General features: G+C 45.0%; 1 long non-coding RNA gene across 1 annotated transcript; it reads left to right on the forward strand.

The window, feature by feature from the left end:
* Window positions 1-1,192: 1,192 nt before the first annotated feature.
* LOC148148158 (uncharacterized) lies at window positions 1,193-10,795 on the forward strand. The gene is made up of 4 exons (XR_015759325.1): window positions 1,193-1,224; window positions 5,804-5,978; window positions 8,363-8,462; window positions 10,691-10,795. It is a non-coding gene; the product is annotated as an uncharacterized LOC148148158 (long non-coding RNA).
* The last annotated feature ends 11,484 nt before the right edge of the window (window positions 10,796-22,279 follow it).

The following is a 22,279-nucleotide window of genomic DNA, read 5'->3' on the forward strand; positions in this document are numbered from 1 at the left end:
TGCTGAGACCTCACTTGGAGTACTGTATATACGATGCTAGCTCCCATATTTAATAAAGGATAAACCAACATTTGTGACCATTTAAAAAAGGATTCACTTAGCTGCTTCGAGGATGAAATGGTTGACCTACCAAGAATAGATAAGCAGGTTAGGACATTATTCAATAGAATCTTGATAAAAAAGGGGTGATCTTATGTAAAAAAAAACGATTGAGGCGCTTGACAGGGTAGATGTTGACTAGATCTTCTCGAACCAGTGAAATCTCAAACCAGGGGACATTACAAAAAGGAACCTTTATTTTAAAAAAATGTAAATAATTTTTTTTCTGTGAATGGCTATAATTTTCTAGCCCAAACAATCGTGAAAGTTAAATGTGGAAGGGGAATGGTTGAGTTACTCTTTGGAGCGTCAGTGTGGCTTGTTGGGCTGAAGGGCCTGTTTCCACACAGTAGGGAATCTATGATTCTATCTCAAATTATTTTAAAAGAGGGCAGATAGATTTTTGAAATATTGAGCAGTTGAGGGCCATGCGGATCAAGCATAAAAGAGGTGTTGAGGTCTGGGTTAGCCCAGCCATGATCTGATAGAATGGGGGAACAAGCTGGAGGGGATGAATGCTCTACTCCTGCTCCGATTCCTTGAGGCTTCATTTCATACTTTGTTGTCTCCAAAGAAGAGCGTGATATAATGTGTAAAGATCTCAGATGTTGTGAACGAGTAAAAATGGGGTGTTTATGTATCGATTCAGATGGCATTGATTCAACAATCACAACTATGCAGTCATGAGTAGGCAGACAATTCCCTCCATGAATAAAGGAAATCTACTGCAGAGCTCACGCAAAGGGAGTCCTTCCCCTCAGTAAACTCTCACATTACCCAACATATCAGCAAACGCAGGACGCACTGCGTATGCTCGAGCCAACAAAGGGACCCCGGGTGACTGATGTCACCGGACTAATGAAAGGACGGTGGGCGAAGCTGGAGGACCTGGCGGGAGGTTGGTCCAACCATTCAAAGTGAATGTAGGGCGGAACAAGACCGCGTGATCACCTTCGGGTGCGGCGCAGAGTCACTGTCATGAATGCTCAGGAAGTTATGGAGCGAAAGGATACGGCAAGGAAAGAAATAAACAGAGGAAAACGGGAGAAAAACCGTGTTGCTAAGAGCGGAGAGGTTTTACAAACAAAATGTGCACGTCGGAAAACACAAATTTGAACGTCCCAGGTTCGTGTTTGCAGTAAACGGGGAATTGCCTCAGCGCGGCTGCAAGCCTGCGCGCACGCCGCCATCTTTATTCGGGGCAACGACTCACTGGACACGTGCGTGGCCGCCATCTTTGTAGAGGGCACGATGCAGCAAGCGCATGTGCAGCCTTTCCCTGGTACTGAGACATTGGGCAGGATTTACTCAGAGCACATTGAAACACTGAAAAATAGATGTTTATTTCTGGATTTGTGTCGTCATTCATTTAAATGATTTGGTATCGTAAATGAGTTTGCATATCATAGAAAATTGGAGATATTGTGGATAGGGAAGTAGGTTACCTCAGATTACAATGAGATATTGATCAGATGGGGTTTAATTTAGATAAATGTGAGGTGTTGCATTTTGGAAAAGCAAATCAGGGCAGGACTTGTACACTGAATGGCAAGGCCCTGGAGATGCTTGTCGATCAAAGAGACCTTGGATTGCAGGTTCATAATCCTTGCAAGTCAAGTTGCAGGTACATAGGATGATGAAGAAGGTGTTTGGTAAGTTTTCCTTCATTGGTTTGAGCATTGAGTATAGGATGTGGGAGGTCATATCGCTGTACAGGACATTCGTTAGGCCACTTTTGGAATAGTGTGTGCAATTCTGGCCTGCCTCCTATCAGAAGGGTGCTGTGAAGCTTGAAAGGTTTCAAAAAAGACTTACAAGGATGTTGTTCGGGCTGGAGGATTTGAGCTGTAGGGTGCGGCATAAAAGGCTGGGGCTGTTTTCCCTGGAGTGCCAGAGGCTGAGCAGTGATGTTATGGAGATTTATACAATCATGAGGGGCATGAATAGAGTAAATGAACAAAGGTGTTTTCCCTGGAGTAGGAGTGTTCAGAAGTAGAGGGCATTGCTTTAGGGTGAACGGGGAAAAATTTCAAAGTGACCAAAAGGGCAACTCTTTCATGCAGTGGGTGGAATGAGCTGCCAGAGGAAATGGTGGAGGCTAGTACAATTAAATTTTGTTAAAGGCATCTAAATAGACACATGATATGATTAGGAATCTTTTACAGGGAAATGGGCCAAGTGCTGGCAAATGGGAATCGATTAGGTTTGGATACCTGGTTGGCTTGGATGAGTTAGACTGTCGGGTCTGTGTCGGTGCTATACATCTCTATGACTGTGGGGTCATAACAACTTATATTGCTCTGTTTCATCTCTGGGCTCCCTCATGACCACTTTGTCATTATCTCGCTTTCTCAGTCTTGAACAATGGGTATATATTTGGTCTGTTTAGTATTTTACGATTACTTTTACAGACATTTTTGTAAGTTATTATTTTCTCTGCCGTTCAGCCCCTGACCATGTGCTGCTTTTTCATTTTTTTCTGGAAAATCTTTGACAGTCAAGAATTATTTTTTCCAATAAGCAAGTGTATTTTCCTTCCATTTCTGACTTTCAAATTCTACACCATTTTCATTACCTGTAATCCGTGTTGCACTCCCTGAAACATCAACTGTGTTTCTCCTTCCACAGATACCAGTGATAAATGCCAAAGCCCTGTTGCCTGTGGAGTGGGTGATGTTTGACTTCCTTGTACAGCTGCAGTTTGTGTGGTGAAGGTGCGCCCACAATGTGGTTGGGTAAGAGAGATTACAGAGTATTCATGACAGCAGCAGTGATGATTTGAAGATAATGTCCAAATCAAAAACAGTTTGTAGTTTTATTATCCTGCTTATAATTTCACAAAAATATTAGTGGGAATTTCAGACATCAGGCCAGAGAAGGATGATATTAGGTCAGGTGACCAAAAGCATTGCCAAATAAGCAGGTTTTGAGGAATGTCTTAAAGGAGGAAAGCAGACCTGAGAGGTTTTGCCTGCGATTTTCAGACCTTGTTGCTTTGGCAACTGTAAAAGCAGCCACACAGGTGAAGTAATGAATTAACAGATCATTGGGAGTCTGGAAGAGAATGTTGTCGAGGTCTCAAAGGGTGTGTTTTGCAGCGAGCTCGGGATGATCACAACAAGGAATTGAATCCAGGGTGAGAATTTTAAATTGAGGGATGTGGGACTGATGCTGGCAGGTGAGACTAGATTGGGTTGGGATATCTGGTCGGCATGGACGGGTTGGATTGCAGGGTCTGTTTCCATGCTGTACATCTCTGTGGCTCTATGTTGTTGATTATGAATAGGAGCCTTTTGATGGATCAACAAGTTTTGGTACGAGGGAGTACTTGGGTAGCAGAGATTTAGAATTTCTTGAGATTACAGGGAGGTTGAATATGGTAAGCTGGCCAGGAGTGTGTTTGGATAATGAAGTCTGGAGAAAACACAAGGTGGATGAGAGTATATGAGCTGAGACAAGGGTAGACACAGCTAGAAATAGAGGTCTTGGAGTGGGACTGGGCTGTCACCCTCAACTCACCTCCGGGATTCAACTGGTTGCCAGATTGTGAATCAGGGCGGTACCACAATCGGGAACTGAGTGGCCGTGGTGGAGCCTAAAATGAGTGTCACTCAGCTGACTGTTGCTGAACATCTGCAGCTTGATAGTCCTGTTGATGACATCTTCCATCACTTTACTGCTGATCGAGTGTGGACTGATAGAGGGAAATTGCCTGGGTTGGATTGCCCTGTGTTTTTGTGTTGAACATGCCTGGGCAATGTTCCACATTGTCGGTAGCTGCCAGTGCTGGAGTGGTACTCGGTTTGGTGGGTGGCAAGTTCTGGAGCACAAACCATCAGTATTATTGCCAGAATATTGGCAGGGCCAGTAGCCTTTACACTACTTAACCATTTCCTGATGTTATTCAAAATGAATCAAACTGGCTTAAAACTTACATCTGTAATGTTGGAAACCACTGGAGAAGGCTGAGATGGATCATCCCACTTTGCACTTCCGGCTGCAGATTTCTGCAAATGCTGTTGTCTTATCTGGTGCATGGGTGTGTGAGGTCCCTTCATCAGTAAGGGTGGGGATATCTGTGATGCTTCCTACAGTGAGTTGTTTAATTGTCCATCACCATTCACAACTAGGTGTGGTAGAACTCCAGAGGCATGGTGGCACAGCGGTTAGTACTGCTGCCTCACAGTTCCAGAATCCCAGGTTCTATTCCCGCATCAGGCAACTGTCTGTGTGGAGTTTTCACATTCTCCCATGTCTGCGTGGGTGCTCCGGTTTCCTCCCACAGTTCACAAATGTGCGGGTTAGGTGAATTGGCCACTAAATTGCCGTAGTTTTAGATGTAGGGGAATGGTCTGGGTGGGTTGCTCTTTGGATGGTTTGTCTAAGTAATCTAATCTAAAAAAATCCTCTTAAATATCATTCCTAACCCCCTCTGTACTCCTCAAAGACGTATCTTAAAGTTGTTCTCTTTAGTCAACGTTTCCAGCATTCATGAAGCACTTTAGGAGAATTGTCAATGTGAAAGGCTCCATACAATGCAGGAAGTTGTTGTTAATGTCTGACATTAGGAGAAACAGGAATTAACCCTCTCTGTTATACCTGATGAATAGCAGCAAAAGCAGGAAACACTGAGCATGCTCCAGCCCACAATGGGCCTCTGGTGATTGATCTCAGTGCAGGACCAATAAGATGATGGGGATGGGTCTGGAAGACGAGCCAGTGCTGGTTGATCCTCCAACCAATCTGAGTGAATGAGGGGCGTGGCTATACTCAACCACGTGAGAAGCTTCACTGGCAGCACAGTGTTATTGCGACCAAGCCAATGGAAATGTGTGAAGGTGCAGGGCACGGTTAAGGAAAGATCTATTGACCAGGAAGGGAAGGAAATTTTAATGGAATGGGCTGAGACGTTTTACAGAACTTAGTGCACATCGGAAAACACACATTTGAAAATCTCAGGCCCGTGTTTGTGGCAAACCAGAAAATGGTGAAAGGCATGAGTGATCACCATCATCCTTATTGGGGGCAGTGATCCACAGGACACGTGTGTGGCTGTCGACTTTGTGAGGGGCAAGCTGCAGGGGGACGCATGCGCAGCCTTCCCTGGCAGGCTGTGATAGGGCAGGATTTACACAGTGTCAGAGTCAGGATGTTTTCAATGTCAAAGGGTGTGATGCTAGAAAATCACAGCCGGTCAGGCAGCAGCCGATCAGTGGGAAGGAAGATGGACATGTAGGACAGGTCAAGAGGACGGTGCTGAGTTGGAAGGCTGGATCTGAGATAAGGTGGGGGGAGTGGAAATGAGGAAACTGGTGAAATCCACAATGATCCCATGTGGTTGGAGGATCCGAACACAGACGATGAGGCATCAGATGCCTGGGATTTGGCGGTGGAGGTGGCCCAGGACCTGCATGTCCTTGGTGGAGCGGGAAGGGGAGTTAAAGTTTTGGGATACAGGGTGTTTGGCTTGTTTAGTGTTTTACTGTTCGTTCACAGACCTTTTGTAAGTTAATTTTCCTCTGCTGCACAACCACTGACAATGTGCTGCTCTCTAAATGGACTAAATTTTCCACAGTATCTTTGCCAGTGAATAATTCTTGTTTTCAACAAGAGTGCATTTTCCTTCCATTTCTGACCATTAAATTTTGCAACATTCTCACTTCCTGTAATGCATTTAGCACTCCCTGTGTTTCTCTCTCCACAGACACCAGTGATTAATGCTAAAGCCCCATTGCCTGTGGAGAGGGTGATGTTTGACTTCCTTGTACAGCTGCAGTTCGTGTGGTGAAGGTGCTCCCACAATGTAGTTGGGGAAGAGCTGTTACAGATTGTTCACTGCGACAGTGAAGAGTTGATAATGTGTGTGCAAATCAACAACAGTTTGTATTTTTATCATTTTTATAATTTCACAGAAGTTGAGAATTTCTGACATAAGGCCACAGATGGGGATATTAGGTCAGGTGATCAAAAGTATTGCCAAATAAGCAGGTTTTCAGGAATACTTTAAAAGAGGAAAGCAGGTCTGAGAGGGTCAGGGTGCGATTTCCAGATTGTGTTGCCTTGACCGTGTCGAAACAGCCAGACCGGTGAAGCAATGAATAAATGCATCTTTGGGAGTCTGAAAGAAAATGAGTTGTCGAGGTCTCACAGGTTGTGTGGTGCAGGGAGACAGGGATGTTCACAGCCAGGAATTACATCAAGGGAGAGAATTTTAAATTGTTGCTTGTAAATAGGAGCCTTTTGATGAATCAGCAAGTTTTGGTACAAGTGAACACTTGGGCAGTAGATTTATAGATATTCTTGAGATTATATGTAAGTTGAATGTGGGAGGCTGGCCAGGACTGTGTTTGGATAACGAAGTCTAGAGATAACACAAGGATGGATGAGTATTTCAGTAAATGAGCTGAGACTAGGGTGGAGTTGGGTGATGTCACTGATGTAAAAATAGCAGTTTTGGAGTCTGGCTCCTCCTCATCACTCCCCCTCACCAATTCACAAATTATGTTCCTTGTTCTGTCTGTCTTTTCTGGTTATGTCCTTCTCTCCAATTCTGCTAAGAACTAATATTTGACATCAAGGTTGTTGGAAAATCCTGCTCCATCTCCACTCTCCCTTTCCTTTCTGAATTCTTCATATGTGGTGTCCATCCAGGATCTATCTTTGTCCCCTCCTGTATCTCACCTATATACTGCCAGGAGGTGACATCGTATTGGTTTCACATGTACACTGACAATGCCCAGCTCTCTCTCCCCATCATCCCTCTCCATTGCTCCACTGTTACTCATTCATCAAACAGCTCACCACACGCCTACAACTTGATTGGCTGCAATTTCCTCCAATGAAACACTGCAATGATTAAATCCATTGCCTTCAGTTGCTATTACAAATTCCTTTCCCTGACTGCTGAGCCCCTCCCCCCCCCCCCCCCCCCCCCACTGGGAAATGCCTGAGGCAGAACTACACTCTTCACAATATTGCTCTCATATTCTGACCCCAAGGTGATCTTCTGAACAGACATCTACACAATCGCAAACACCAGGAATTCCAATCTCTAAAATGTTGCTTTTCTCCACCTCACCCCAGCTCCATTGCTACTGAAACCCCTTACCCATGTCTGTGTTGCATTAAAGTTGGCACATCTAAAACAGAACCCTTGATTCTGCAACTGACCCAGAGTCTGGTTCTAGGTTCCCTCATGATGAGACACATCCTCTCAGTATTTACCCTGTCATACCCCTTAATAAGCCTATATGTTTCAATAAGATCCCCTCTCATTCTCCCCCAAATCCAATGAGTCGAGTCCCAACTTCTTCAGCCTTTTCTTAAAAGATAGTCCCTGCAAACCAGGGATCACCCCACTCAATCTTCTCTGAATGCTTCAGATGAAGTGATGTATTTCCTTAAATAAAGGGACCAAACCTTCTCTCATTACTCCAGATGTGGTCTCACTTGCACTATATAAAGTGGCTCTCAGATATATACTCCAAACTCTTATACTGCAAATCCCCTGAAATCAGGAACAATATTCCTTTTCCCTTCCTGATGACCTGTTGTAACTGTGTGCTAGCCTTCTTTGTTTCCTGCACAGTTACCCACGGGTCCCTTTTGTGTTGCAGGTTTCTACAGTTTCCACCATTTAAATAGTCCTCTGTTCTTTTATTACCTCCTCCAAAATGAACAACTTCACATTATCCCAAGTTATGCTCCATTTACCAACTTATCGACTTCTCCAACGAATCCCTCTCTGTATGCAGTTTATAATCCTTCTGGAAGTTTACTGTTCTGCAATTTCTAGGAGATTCCCCCCTCATTCTTCTAAATATTTCCAGGGAGCACCGGGCAGTGGGAAGCATGCTGAGTTGCTGTCTTTTCAGAGAGACTCTTTGGAGTAACTGTGAGGACCTTGCTGCCCATTGGTCAGAATGGAGACAACTTGCCCATCAAGCTGCATGAACCTTTCACTCCCCATGTCTTATTGATGAGGCACAGCGGCAACACGGAAGGAAAGAAAAGGAAGCAAATCCTACTCTCCGCATCTCACTGACTCTTGGAACATTCTGTCCCATGTGTCAAAGATCTGCCCTGTTCAGTTACATGAAGTCCCAAGGTGGAAACTCATAGAAACCCAGATAGATTTCCCCCTGAACTGACTGCTGACCTCCACAAAGAGTAATGTGTACAGTCATCCTGGGCCATGAGGAGGGGATGGTGTGAGTTACTAACCTGACCTGACAGTGACAGATTTTATAAACTTGTATTACAGGATACTACAGGTGGATATTCAGATGGGAATCTCAGTAATTGTAACGCAAAACTCTGACTGAATTACTCAATTCATCAGGACCTGGATATTTGCACTGTGTGTGAGTATTTTGTTCCTGCTCAATTCCATTTGCTGCATAAAAATTCTCCTTTGAATCAAACCACCCTGTCAATAGATCTCCCCGAAATCTTCAATATGTGTCCAGTAATCCTTTTTTGATGAGTGTAAGGTTTAACATCCTAATGTATATGTTTTGTAAGCACTTGTCTCTCAGCTCCCTTCAATTTCCTTTGCTGCAAGGAGAACAATCTCAGTTTCCCCAAACCCCAGATTCCCCAATGTCTGATTGTTGTCTATAAGGCACACATGGGTTGTGTTGGAACATTCTCCACTTGCCTGCATCAGTGCAGCTCCCAGCAATGTTAAAGAAAGTGAACATCCTCCAAGAAAAAGCACTCTGCCTGAGTGAAGTCCCATCCACCACATTCAGCATTCCCTCTCTCCACCCCCGAGGTACAGTGGCATCACTGCGCAAAAGGTATCGTCAGTATTGTCCTACCAGACCATCGGGCTGCTCTCTCGTTAGGGAGAGACGTCTGGTGGTGGTTTAACCTGAAGGTTACCACAGCCCAGGCAAGGGGAGAGGTTGAGAACAAGAGTCCATCTATTATAGATGGATAGTCTTGATATGTATTAACAACACCCATGTCCCTGCAACTAAAATCCCCCATTCCTTGAACCATCCTGGTAACTCTCCTGTGCCCCCTCTCAGGGACCCTGCCATCCTTCCCAATGTGTTGGGCGACCTCTGGTTTGCACAGCTGCTCTGTATCCCTGCGGGTGATGTCGTCTTCGAGCAACAGTTGCACTAAACCTCACTGTCTGTGACGGTGGGAGACACAGAAATCCCGAAAACATTTGAGATGTATTTAGTGTGCACTTGCGATGCCATGATACATGACACTTTTCCACAAGTAATGGAAAATAGATGAGGATAATTCGGTGGTAGTTTTTTTTCTCACAGACCCGATGGACCACCAGACCTTTTTCTGTTCTGTAGACCGCTGAGATGTTTATTATAGGAATATGACAGGCTGCATTGGACATCAGGTCAGAAAAGGTGATACGAGAATAGATGACTGGTAAATGTTTTGGGGAGGAAAGTGAGACGCAGAGGTTTAAGAGGAAATTCAGAAGCTCAGCACAGGAATTGGAAAGGGCCATCATCAAGTGAGAAATAAACATTGGGCATCCTGAAAGCTGGAAATAAAGAAAGGCACATCTAGCAGAGCTTTGAGAGACTGGAGGGGATTAGACATGGGGAGGATAATGAAACTGGAGGAGATGCAAATTGGAAAGGATTGTGAGGATGGAGGATATTACAGAGATAGAGATATTTGTGATAGAGATTTTTGGATTTTGAGGCTGGAGAGGAATTATAGAGATGAGGAGGATTTGTAAGGCTGGATGAGGTGGCACTGATAGGGAGAGTTCCAAGCATAGAGGAATTTACAGAGGTAACGAGTCATAAAGTTATACAGCATCGACACAGACCCTGTGGTCCAACCGGTCCGTGTCGACCATAAATTCGAACTGAACTAATCGCATCTGCCTCCACTTGGTCCAAGTCCATCCTCGCATTCCCTATTGATATATGGGTCCAAATGTTTTTTTCCTATTAGAATCCCATTCCCCTACCCTTTTGCTCTACATTTACCCCTGACTAATTCACTCAACTCAATCATTCCTGAACACTATGGGCAATTGAGCGCAGCCAGTTCACCTACCCTGTACATCTGTGGATTGTGGAAGGAAACGGGAGCACCTGGAGGAACCCACGCTGACATGGGGAGGAATATGCAAACTCCACATGGACAGTGACCCAATACAGGAATTAAGCCTATGTCCCTGGCGCTGAGAGGTAGCAGTGCTAACCGTTGAGCCACTGTGCTACCCTGAAATTGTAATTGTATTCACAGCTGCCACGTCCTCTGCAAGTTTATTCCACATGTGAACCACTCTCTGTGCAAAAACAAAAAATAAAATCCGGAACTTCTTTTTAAAGCCTTCCTTTTCTTACGTTAAAAAGTATGTCCCCAATCTTCAATCGCGCCCCCTCCTGGAAAGGGCACCTGCTGTTCACATTACTGAAACTCTTTAGGATTTTATAAACCTCTAATAAGGTAACCCCTCAGCCTCCTGTGCTCCAGTGAAAAAGGACCCAGCCTATCCAGACTCTGCTTATAAATCAATCCCTCCGTTCCCATCACCATCCTGGTAAATCTCTTCTGAACCTGCTCCGATTTAATAATATCCTTCCTATAACAGCACAACCAGAACTGGGCACAGTATTCCAGAAGAGGCCTCACAACACCCTGTACAACCTCAACAAAACGTCCCAACTCCGAGGTTCAAAGATCTGAGCAATGAAGGCAAATGTGCTAAACCCTTTCTCAACCACCGTGTCTGCATGTGACACATACTTCAAAGACCTGAACCCCTCGGTCTCTTTGTTCCATATCACTATCCGAGGCCCAACTTTTAATCAGTGTAAGTCCTGCCCTCGTTTGTTTTACCAAGATGTAATATTTTGCATTTATTCCAATCCAAAAAATCACAAACATCCTTCGAGTATAAAGGCAAGAATAGTATACTTAAGAGTAAAATCAGTAAGGCAAAAAAGGGGACAGGACTCCGCTTTGGCGAATAGGATAAGGAATAGGGAAAGGGTTTTTAGAAATACATTAAGAGCAAATGGGTCACTAGAGACAGAATAGGCCACCTCAAAGATCAACAAGGCAGCCTATGTGTGGAGACGCAGGAGATGGGGTTGTTGGGTGGGTATACTAAACAAGAGGCATCAGTGTTTACTGTGGAGAAGGACAGATGTGTGGGGGTTGTCAAGATTTGAGATCGTGAGGGTGATGAGATGGGAGGAGATTGGAGGATGTTACAGAGATTGAGATATTTGTGATACCAGAGATAGTGATGGTCCTGAGTCTAGGGAGAATTTCTAGAGATATGGAATGGTTTAGTCTGGATGAGGTGAAAGTGATCTGGGGAGTTGTGAGGACCGAGGAATTCACAGTGATAGCGAGAGTTAGTCATAATGCTATACAGCAAAGTAACAGACCCTGTGGTTAAACCAGTCCATGCCGACCATAATTCCCAACTAATCTAATCGCACCTGCCTCCGCTTGGTCCACATTTATCCAAATATTTCCTATTTATGTACTTGTCTGAATGTATTTTAAACATTCTAATTGTTTGTTCCATATCACGACTCAAAGCATTACTTTTAATTAGTGTAAGTCCTGCCCTCATTTGTTTTATCAAGATGTAATATTTTGCATCAGTATTTACTGTGGAGAAGGACACCGGAAATGTAGAATGTGGGGAAATAAATGGTGACATCTTGAAAAATGTCCATACTACAGAGTACTGGATGTCTTGAAACGCATAAAGGTGGACCTATCCCCAAGCTTTGATCAGGTGTACCCTAAAATTCTGTAGGAAGCGTGGGATGTGATTTCTGGGCTTCTTGCTGAGATTTTTGTATTATTGATAGTTACAGCTGAGGTGCCAGAAGACTGCGGGTTAGTTAATATGGCGCCACTATTTAACGGAGGCGGTTTGGACAAGCCCGGGAACGACAGACGCTGTGCTAGACTAGGTGTTGGAGGGAGCCCTGAGCGACAGGATTTGCGTGTATTTGGAAAAGCACGGACTGATTAGGGATAGTCAGCATAACGTTCTGCATGGGAAATCATGTGTCACGTACTTGATCTGGTTTTTAAGAAGTAACAAACAGGATTGATGAGAGCAGAGCAGTAGAGTGATCTATATGGACTTCAGTAAGGCGTTCGACAAGGTTCCCCATGGGAGACTGGTTAGCAAGGTTAGATCTCACGGAAGTAGCCATTTGGATATAGAACTGGCTCAAAGGCAGAAGTCAGAGGGTGGTGGTGATGGATGATTATTTTTCAGACTGGAGGCCTGTGACTAGTGGAGTGCCACAAGGATCGGTGCTGGGTCCACTACTTCTCATCATTTATATAAATGAATTGGATGTGAACACAGGAGGTATAATTAGTAGGTTTGTAGATGGCACCAAAATTGAAGGTATAGTGGACAGTGAAGAATGTTACCTCAGATTTCAATGGGATTTTGATCAGATGGGCAAATAGGCTTAGGAGTGGCAGATGGAGTTCAATTCAGATAAGTGCGAGGTGCTGCATTTTGGAAAAGCAAAGCTTAGCAGGACTGATACCCATCATGGTCAGGTCCTGGGGAGTGTTGCTGAACAAAGAGACCTTGCTGTGCAGGTTCATAGCTCCTTGAAAGTAGAGGCGCAGGTAGATAGGATAGTGAAGGTGTTTGGTATGATTTCCTTCATTGGTCAGAGTATTGAGTAAGAGAGTTGGGAGATCATGTTGCGGCTGTTCAGGTCATTGGTTTGGCCACTCTTGCAATATTGTGCGCAATTCTGTTCTCCACCTATCAGAAGGATGTTGTGTAACTTGAAAGGTTCACATAAGATTTATAAGGATATTGCCAGGGTTGGAGGGTTTGAGATATAGTGAGAGGCTGTATAGGCTGGGGCTGTATTCCCTGAAGTGTCAGAGGCTGAGGCGTGATCTCAGATTAGATTAGATTAGATTACTTTACAGTGTGGAAACAGGCCCTTCGGCCCAACAAGTTCACACCGACCCGCCGAAGTGTAAACCACCCATACCCCAACATTTACCCCTTACCTAACACTACGGACAATTTAGCATGGCCAATTCGCCTGACCTGCACATCTTTGGACTGTGGGAGGAAACCGGAGCACCCGGAGGAAACCCACGCAGACACGGGGAGAATGTGCAAACTCCACACAGTCAGTCGCCTGAGGCGGAATTGAACCCGGGTCTCTGGCGCTGTGAGGCAGCAGTGCTAACCACTGTGCCACCGTGCCGCCCAGAGATTTATAAAATCATGAGCATGGATCGGATAGATAGACAAGGTACTTTCACTGGAGTGAGGGAGTCTAGAACCAGAGGGCATCGATTTAGCACGAGAGGGGAAAGATATAAAAGGGACCTAAGGGGCAACTTTTTCATGCGACGGTGGTGCGTTTATGGAATGAGCTGCCAAAGGGAGTTGTGAAGGCTGCTACAATTGCAACATTTATTAGGCATCTGGATGGGTATATGAATAGCAAGGGTTTACAGGGATATCGACCAAGTGCTGGCAAATGGGAAGGGATTAGTTTCTGATATCTGGTCGGCAGGGACGAGTTTGACTGAAGGGTCTGTTTCCGTGCTGTATGTCTGTGACCCACAGCCGGGGATCAGCTCAGTGGGTTTCAGTCTCTTAAAAGGTAAATCTTACTCTGTTTTACATTTTAAAATCTGCAACATTCAGTAGAGTGAGTGTTTATTAGTTTAAATGCTTCTATTATGATCTTTTGGTTGAATGTTTTAAATATAAAATACAGGTACTAATGTATTCGAGTAGTCTTTTGTAAAGCTGTAAGACTGCCTTTTTCTGGGTCTACCGATTAAAGTGCAGAGATGGCCATTCGTACAGTGCTGTGCACTTCCTGGAGGAGAGTAGGGAGAGTTTGAATGATCCTGATGATAGCCTGCAGGAAGTGATGCAAAACCTCTTGGATCACATAGATCAGATGGAGCGGTGCTTAATGGTAATGAAGGATTTACAAGAGTCAGGTGTGTGATAGGTGGCAGTTTCAGGCCGGAAAACTGCAGATACAGTTAGGTAGATAGGTTACCTCTCGGTAAGGTAGGAGAGGGAGATAGGTAGAGCAGGAGTCTCCTTTGGCTATCCCCATCTGAAACAAGTATACTATTTTGGATAATGTAGGTGATCATAGACTCTCAGGGGAATGTTGCACTGACAGCCAAGTTACTGCTACTGAGACTGGCTCTACTATAATAAGAGGTATATCAGATTCCAAACACTCAATGATGATAAGGGACTCTGTAGTCGGGCACAGACTGCTGTTTCTGCAGCTGACAGTGAGACATCAGAATGGGATGGCATCTCCCTGGTGCCAGGATCAAGGATGTTTCGGACAGGTAGCAGAATATTCTCAAAGGGAAGAATGACCAGTGGGAGGTCATTGTACATTGGTACCAATGACATAGGAAGGGGAAAAGATGAAGTCCTGATGAGAGAATATAGCAAATTAGCCTGGAATATAAAAAAGTAGGTCCTCGGTCATAATATCTGCATTACTCCCGGTGTTACACGCTAGTGAGAGTAGGAATAGCAGGATGGAGGAGATGAATGATTAGTTAAGTAGCTGGTGTAGGGCAGAAGGATTCACATCTTTTGATCATTGTAATCTCCTCTGGAGTAGAGTGGACCTGCATAAGAAGGATGGATTGTACCTGAATTGGAAAGTGTCTAATATCCAGGCAGGGAGATTTGCTAGTGTTACTCAGGAGGCATTAATCCAGTGAGGGTAAACCCAAAGAGATAGTGAGAAAAGAGATATGTCTGAGGCTGGTACAGTTCAGAAGTCAAACAGCTAAGGCAGGCAAGGGCAAGGCACTGAACCAGGTAGAACTGACAAGTTACACTGCAGTTACTTCAATGCAAGAGGCCTGACAGGGAAGGCAGATGGGCTCAGGGTATGGTTTTGAACATGGGACTATGATATCAAGAGTATGACAGAATCGTTGCTGAGGGATGAGTGGGAGTGGCAGCTTAATGTTCCAGGGTGTCGATGCAAGAGGAAGGATAGAAAGGGGGACATAAGAGGAGGCGGAGTGGCCTTTTTGTTTCGGGATAGCATTATAGTTGTGCTTAGGGAGGATATTCCTGGGAGTACGTCCAGTGACGTTATTTTGGTGGAACTGGGAAATAAGAAAGAAATGATCACCTTGTTGTTATTATCTGCGTGGGCTTTGTCTGTTTGCTCTGGTTTCCTCCCACTATCTAAAGATATGCAGGTTGTGTGGATATTCCAGGCTGAATTGCCCATATTGTTAAGGGATGTGCAGGTTAGGTGGATTGGCCATGTGAAATTGCCCATAGTGTTCAGGGATGTGCACGCTAGGTGGATTAGCCATGGGAAATGCAGCGTTACAGTGGTAAGGTAGGAGTCTCTGAGGGTCGGTGTGGTTGTGATGGGCTGAATGGCCAACTTCCACGCTGTCAGGATTCTCTGATAATTCTTCTAGTTTTAAAATAGTTACAGAAAATAATAGACCAGATCTAAACGTTGTTCTAAATTGGACAAAGGTGAATTTTGACAGCACAAGGCGAGAAATTTCAATATTCCTTTGATATTCCCAGGGAAAGGGACGGATGGAAAGTGGGAACATAACATAAGAATGAGTAGCTGCAGCAGGCTACCTGGCCCCTCAAGCCTGCTCTGTCATTCAGTAAGATCAGGGCTAATCTTTTCATGTCCTCAGATCCACATTCCTGATCTCTCACCATAATCCTTAATTCCTTTCCTGTTCACAAATGTACCTTTTGATCTAAAGATAGTCAAGTCGATAATCTAACCTGCTGCACTCAGCAGCAAATTCCACAGATTCACAGATTTAGCTGAAGAAGTCCATCCTGAACTCAGTCCAAAATCTGATACCCCCTTATTTTGATGCTCTGCTTCCTAGTTTGACCCACCCCCAGCAGAAATCACCTCCTTGCTTATATCTTATCTACTCCGTTCATAATTTCCTATCCAACCTCCCATACTTCGAAATTCCAATGAGCATACTACCAGTTTCCTCAATCTCTCCGCATACGCCAACTCTCTGAAATCCTGACTAAAACTAGTGAGCCTCCTCTAAACTTCCTCCAGTGTCAGTACATCCTTCCTGAAGTAAGGGCACCAAGCCTGTACACAGTATTCCAGGTGTGGCCTCCCCAGCACCCTGTACAGCTGCAGCATAACCCTCCCTCTAGCAAGGAAGGACAATATTCCCTTCACTGCCTTAATTACCTGCTGTATCTGCAAACCAACTTCCTGTGATTCATGCACAAGGACACCCAACTCCCTCTGTACAGCAACATGCTGCAAGTTTTCACCATTTCATCATCAGTTTGCTGTTGGTCCGACCAAAATGTATGACCTCACCTTTCCCAACATTTAACTCCATCTGCCAGATTCTTACCCACTCACGTAACCTACCTTTATCCCTGTGCAGACTTACAGTGGCCTTGGCACACATTGCTCTACCACTCATCTTAGTGAAGTTTACCTTTCATGAATCGATGCTCTGTCTGCTCGATGAGACAGTTTCTATCCACATAGCTCACTATTTCTTCCTTAAGAGATCAGGCATCTTCCCCACTAAGGACGTTATGCTAACGGGTCCATTTTAAAATATTCGCATCACATTTGCAACTTGCCAATCTGTCAGAACTGTCCCAGAGTCCAGCAAAGTTTAGTGAATTATTAGGAGTGCATTTGCTATTTATCCTCTGCCATCTGTTAACGTCCCCTGGGGTGCATTCCATCACGGCCAGGCGACCCATCTATCTTTAGGCTGTTATCTTTCCCAACACGACCTCTTTACTGAGAATTATTGCTTCTCTGTCCTCATCTGCCATTGCGTCCATAGGCCTGCGACAACGAGAGTACACAGACAGTATGATCCTGTTAAGGCCTTAGCAGGTAGTGTGGGAAATGCTGCCCGTCGAGAAGAATTGAGGGTCTGGTCAAGAAAATGAAGGAGGGATATAGCAGGTGCAGACATCTGTGTTTGTGTGAATTCCTGGAGGAGTATAGGGGCAGTAGGAGTATACTCGAGGGAAACCAGGAGAGCAAAACGGGACATGAGAGAGCTTTGGGAAATAGGTTCCCGGAGAATCCAGAGATTCCAGAAATACACTAAGGATAAATGAGTAACCAGGCAGAGAATAGGAACCCTCAAAGATCAAGGAAAAGCTCCTGTTTGTCCTAGATAAGTATATACCTGTCAGACAGGGAGGAAGCTGTAGATTGCGGGAGCTGTGGTTTACAAAGGAAATGGAATCTCTCTTCAAAAGGAAGAAGCCGGCTTATGTTAGGATGAGATGTGAAGGCTCAGTTAGGGCGCTTGAGGGTTACAAGATAGCCAGGGGTGTCCTAAAGAAAGAGTTCAGAAGTGCCAGGAGGAGACATGAGAAATTGTTGGCGGATAGGATCAGGGTAAACCCTAAGGCTTTCTATAGGTATTTAAGGAATAAAAGAATGACGAATAAGATTGGGCCAATCAAGGATAGTAGTGAGAAGTTGTATGTGGAGTCAGAGGAGATAGGGGAAGCACTAAATGAATATTTTTCAACTGTATTCACTTTAGAAAACGACAATGTTGTCGAGATTACTGAGATACAGGCTACTAGACTACGTGGGATTGAGGTTCATAAGGAAGAGGTATTAGAAATCCTGCAGAGTGTGAAAATAGATAAAACCCATCCGGCCCAGTGGCCTTATCCTAGGATCCTCTGGGAAGCCAAGGAGGAGATTGCCGAGCCTGTGGCATTGATCTTTAAATCGTCATTGTCTACAGGAATAGTGCCAGAAGACTGGAGGATAGCACATGTGGTTCCCCTGTTCAAGAAGGGGAGTAGAGACAACCCTGGTAATTCTCGACCAGTGAGCCTTACTTCAGTTGTTAGTAAAGTGTTGGAAAAGGTTATAAGAGATAGGATTTATAATCATCTAGGAAAGAGTAAATTGATTAGGGATAGTCAGCACGGTTTTGTGAAGGGTAGGTCGTGTCTCACAAACCTTTATTGAGTTCTTTGAGAAGGTGATCAAACAGGTAGATGAGAGTAAACCGGTTGATGTGGTGTATATGGATTTCAGCAAGGCGTTCGGTAAGGTTCCCCACAATAGGCTATTGTACAAAATGCGGAAGGATGGGATTGTGGGAGATAAAGCAGTTTGGATCTGTAATTAGCTTGCTGAAAGCAGACAGAGTGGTGGTTGATGCGAAATGTTCATTCTGGAGTCCAGTTGCCAGTAGTATACCGCATGGGTCAGTGTTGTGTCCACTGCTGTTCGTCATTTTCATAAACGACCTCGATGAGGGGGTAGAAGGGTGGGTTAGTATATTTTTCCAGACAACACTAAGGTCGGTGGAGTTGTGGATAGTGACGAAGGATGCTCTACGTTACAGAGAGACTTGGATAAGCTGCAGAGCTGGGCTGAGAGCTGGCAAATGGAGATTAATGCGCACAAGTGTGAGGTGATTCACTTTGGTCGGAGTAACTTGAGTGCAAAGTACTAGGCTAATGGTATGATTCTTGGTAGTGTAGATGAGCAGAGAGATCTCAGTGTCCAAATACACAGATCCTTGAAAGTTGCCACCCAGGTAGACGGGGTTGTTTAGAAGGCATACAGTGTTTTAGCTTTTCTTAATAGTGGGATCGAGTTCCGGAACCATGAGGTCATCTCTATGTGGAGAGTTAGGAGAAGGTCGGATAATTCTCCTTGGAGCTCGGAAGGTTAAGCAGTGATTTCAACCAAGAGCAGATTTCTTTCCAAGATATTTAATTTATAGAGAGACAGAGGGAGAAATTATTAACGTCATCATTTTTAGTAACTGCTTTCAAGTAATCGGCAAATAATGCAGGTTAAAAATGTGAACATTATTTTATTCCGTAAGTTCTAAGCATGTGGATCAGTTTGAACGACAGCTGGATGCAGATTCAGTAATTATTGTCAAAATAAATTTGCAATTTAGCTTCTTTTAAGGAAGGATTTGGAGGAATCCAGGCAAATGGGAGGTGAGTTGGGACAGACTGGCACCATCTCCAGAGGGAGAGAGGACAGCCCCAATGGGATGAATAGCCCCCAGTCCCTCTACTCTATGATACTGCCCCCTTTCACTGAATGTTGAAGCTCCTTCTCGTGCAGAGCCATAGAGATGTACAGCATGAAAACAACCCCTTTGGTCAAACTAGTCCATGCTGACGAGATGTCCTAACCTAATCTCGTCCCATTTGCCAACACTTGGCACACATCCAACTACATCCTTCCAATACATATACCCATCCAGATGCTAAATGATCTAATTGTAGTAACCTCCACCACTTCCCCTGACAGAAGATTCCATACACGCACCACCTGCTGTGAAAAATGTTAACCCTCTGATCCCTTTTAAATCTTTCCCCTCTCACATTAAACCTATGCCCTCTAGTTCTGGACTCCCCCACCCCAGGGAAAAGACATTGTCTATTTATCCTACCCGTGCCCCTCATGATTTTATAAACCTCAATAAGGTCACCCTTCAGCCTCCAATAATTCTGGGAGGAGCGCACAACTGTGTCACAATGGGGCCCGGGTGATTGATGGCAGCTTCAGGCCAATAGGAGAGTTGGTGTGATCCTCCAGACAATGGGAGTGAATGAGGGGTGGGTCCAGTGGGCCAACACGTGACCATGAACTGTGCAGGTGCATTGTCACTGTGTGGGGGTGCACTCAGTGAGTGTGAAGGGAGTGAAAGAGACTGGGAGAGAAATTGTGTTTGTGTGGACTGGGAGTGTTTATAAACACGGTTTTAGGCGGCTAGATCTGAATTAGAAATTCCTGCTAAATTAGAACCAAAAGAACTGCGGATGCTATAAATCTCACACAACAACCAAAAGGTACTGGTAAAGCTCAGCAGGTCTGGCAGCAATTGTGAAGAGAAATCAGAGTTAACATTTTGGATCCGCTGACCCTTCCTCAGAACTGATGCGACTGAAAAGAAATGTCAGTTTATATGCAGAAGGTTGGAGTGAAGGAGTAAATGATTGGTGCTGATAGAGTCCAAAGAAAGAGATGGGGGCATTGGAGGGGGAGGGTAAATAGCTGTTTATGGGGACTGTTAGTGGCGAAGCATAGGTAGTGTGTAGTGGCAGGCTATATGTTAACAAGCACTGGTGTGTGGGTTAAGAGGCTAGGGCGCTAGGACATTGAAGAGTTCAGGACCTAAAATTATTGAATTTGATACTGGGAATAGAGGTGTGCAGGGTCGCCAAGTGGAAGATGACGTGTTGTTCTTCCAGCTTGCGTTAAAGTGTGGCGCTGGAAAAGCACAGCAGGTCAGGTAGCATCCCAGGAGCAAGAGTTTTGGGCATAAACCTTTCATCAGGAATGCCGGGATTGGAGGGGGAGGGGTGTAGTAAGAGGGCTGAGAGACAAATAAGAGGGATGTGTGGGGTTGGTGGGAAGGGAGCTAGGAAGGCAATAGGTAGATGTCGGTGGAGGGTAATGGAGAGATGGTGGAGTGGATAATTGGAAAGGGAGATGGACAGGTGGGACAGTTTTAGAGGGTGGTGTCGAGTTGGAGGGTTGGATCTGGGATAAGGTAAGGGAGGGGGAATGAGGAAACCTTGATTCTGTGGTTAAAGAGTCCCAATGTGGAAGATGAGGTTTTCTTCCTCCAGGCATCAGGTGTCTGGGATTGGTGGTGGAGGCAGCCCAGGACTTGCATGCCCTTGGCGGAATGGGTGGGGAAGATGAAGTGGTCGGCCACAGGATGGTTGGGTTGGTTGGTGGATGTGTCCCAGAAATGTTCCCTGAAACATTCCACAAGTTGGTGTCCTGACTCCCCAGTGGAGAGGAGACCACATCGAAATCAAAGGCCGTAATAGGTGAGGTGTTTGGATGTGCTGGAAAATCTCTGCTGGATGCGGAAGAGTCCTTTGGGGGTGAGGGGGAGATGTGGGCACAGGTTTTACACCTCTTGCATTGGCAAGTGAAGGTGCTGGGAGTGGAGGGTGGATGGATCTGACTGGGAATTCACAGGGAATCGTCTCTGTGGATTGCTGAAAGGAATGGAGAGGGAAATATATCTGGTGGGATCTGATTGTAGGTGGTGGCATTGCGGAGGATGATACATTGTATCTGGGTGGAAGGTGAGGACTTGGGGGTTCTATCCTTGTTGCAGTTGGAGAGTGTGGTTCAATGTCAGAGGTGTGGGAAGTGGAGGGGATGGACTGGAGAGTGTTGTTGACCACACGGGAAGGGAAAGTGTAGTCCTTGAAATACGGGGTGTTTTGGTATGTCCTGGAGTGTTCTGCCAGCTTGCATCAAGCTTCACTGGAACACTGCAGTAAGCATGAGATAGATGTTGGCCAGGGAACAGACTCGTGTGTTAAAGTAGCAGGCAGCTGGAAGTTCAGCGTCTTTTTTGTAGCAGAACGGAGATCATCAGCTGCCATTTCCACCACCTCCACTGAGATGCTGCCAGACACGGGTTCCTGTGCCCTTCATTAACAGGCAAGCACCCTCCCACCAGATTGTTATCCACTCCTTTGTCTTTCCAAATGTTACTCTTTCTTTTGGGCACTGACCTCACCTATTATCTACTCTTTATACCCCTATTTCCTGCAGTCCAAAGGTATGCAGGTTCGGTGAATTGGCCAAGCAGAATTTCTCGTAGTGTTCAGGTATGTATAGGTTAGGTGCATTAGTCAGGGGAAGTGTAGAATAATAGGGTCGGGGGATGGGTTTGGTTGAGAAACTCTTCAGAGGGTGGATGTTGACTTGTTGGGCCGAATGGCCTATTTCCACACTGTAGTATTCTAATTTTCCCAGCTGCCATCGGTTCTGAGGAAGGGTCACTGGACCTAGAATGATCCTTGGTGTGTGCAGGAAGAGGAAACGGGAAAGGGGAGTTGGATCCAGTTTAGACTGGGAGGGTTTAATTACACCCTGTACAGGTAGTTAGGCCTGAATTAGAAACTCTTGGTCCCACGTTTACAGCAAAAGGGAAAATGGCTGTGGCCCTCAGGCGGTGATTGGTCCTGGGTTATGGCCACCATCTTTATTTGGGGCATGGACATGTCCTCTTCCTGGGTGGGAGCGGCTGTTTTGAAGAGGAGCATTTACACATCAAACACATACCAAGAGAAATATTTGTCTTTACTGTTCAGCCTGCACTGACTGTGAGTTTTGTTTTGTTAATTCGTTTTATAGGATAT

This window comes from Chiloscyllium plagiosum, unplaced genomic scaffold (assembly GCF_037043375.1).
Source record: "Chiloscyllium plagiosum isolate Xiang-an unplaced genomic scaffold, Cpla_swu_hap1 HiC_scaffold_14, whole genome shotgun sequence".
NCBI lineage: Eukaryota > Metazoa > Chordata > Chondrichthyes > Orectolobiformes > Hemiscylliidae > Chiloscyllium > Chiloscyllium plagiosum.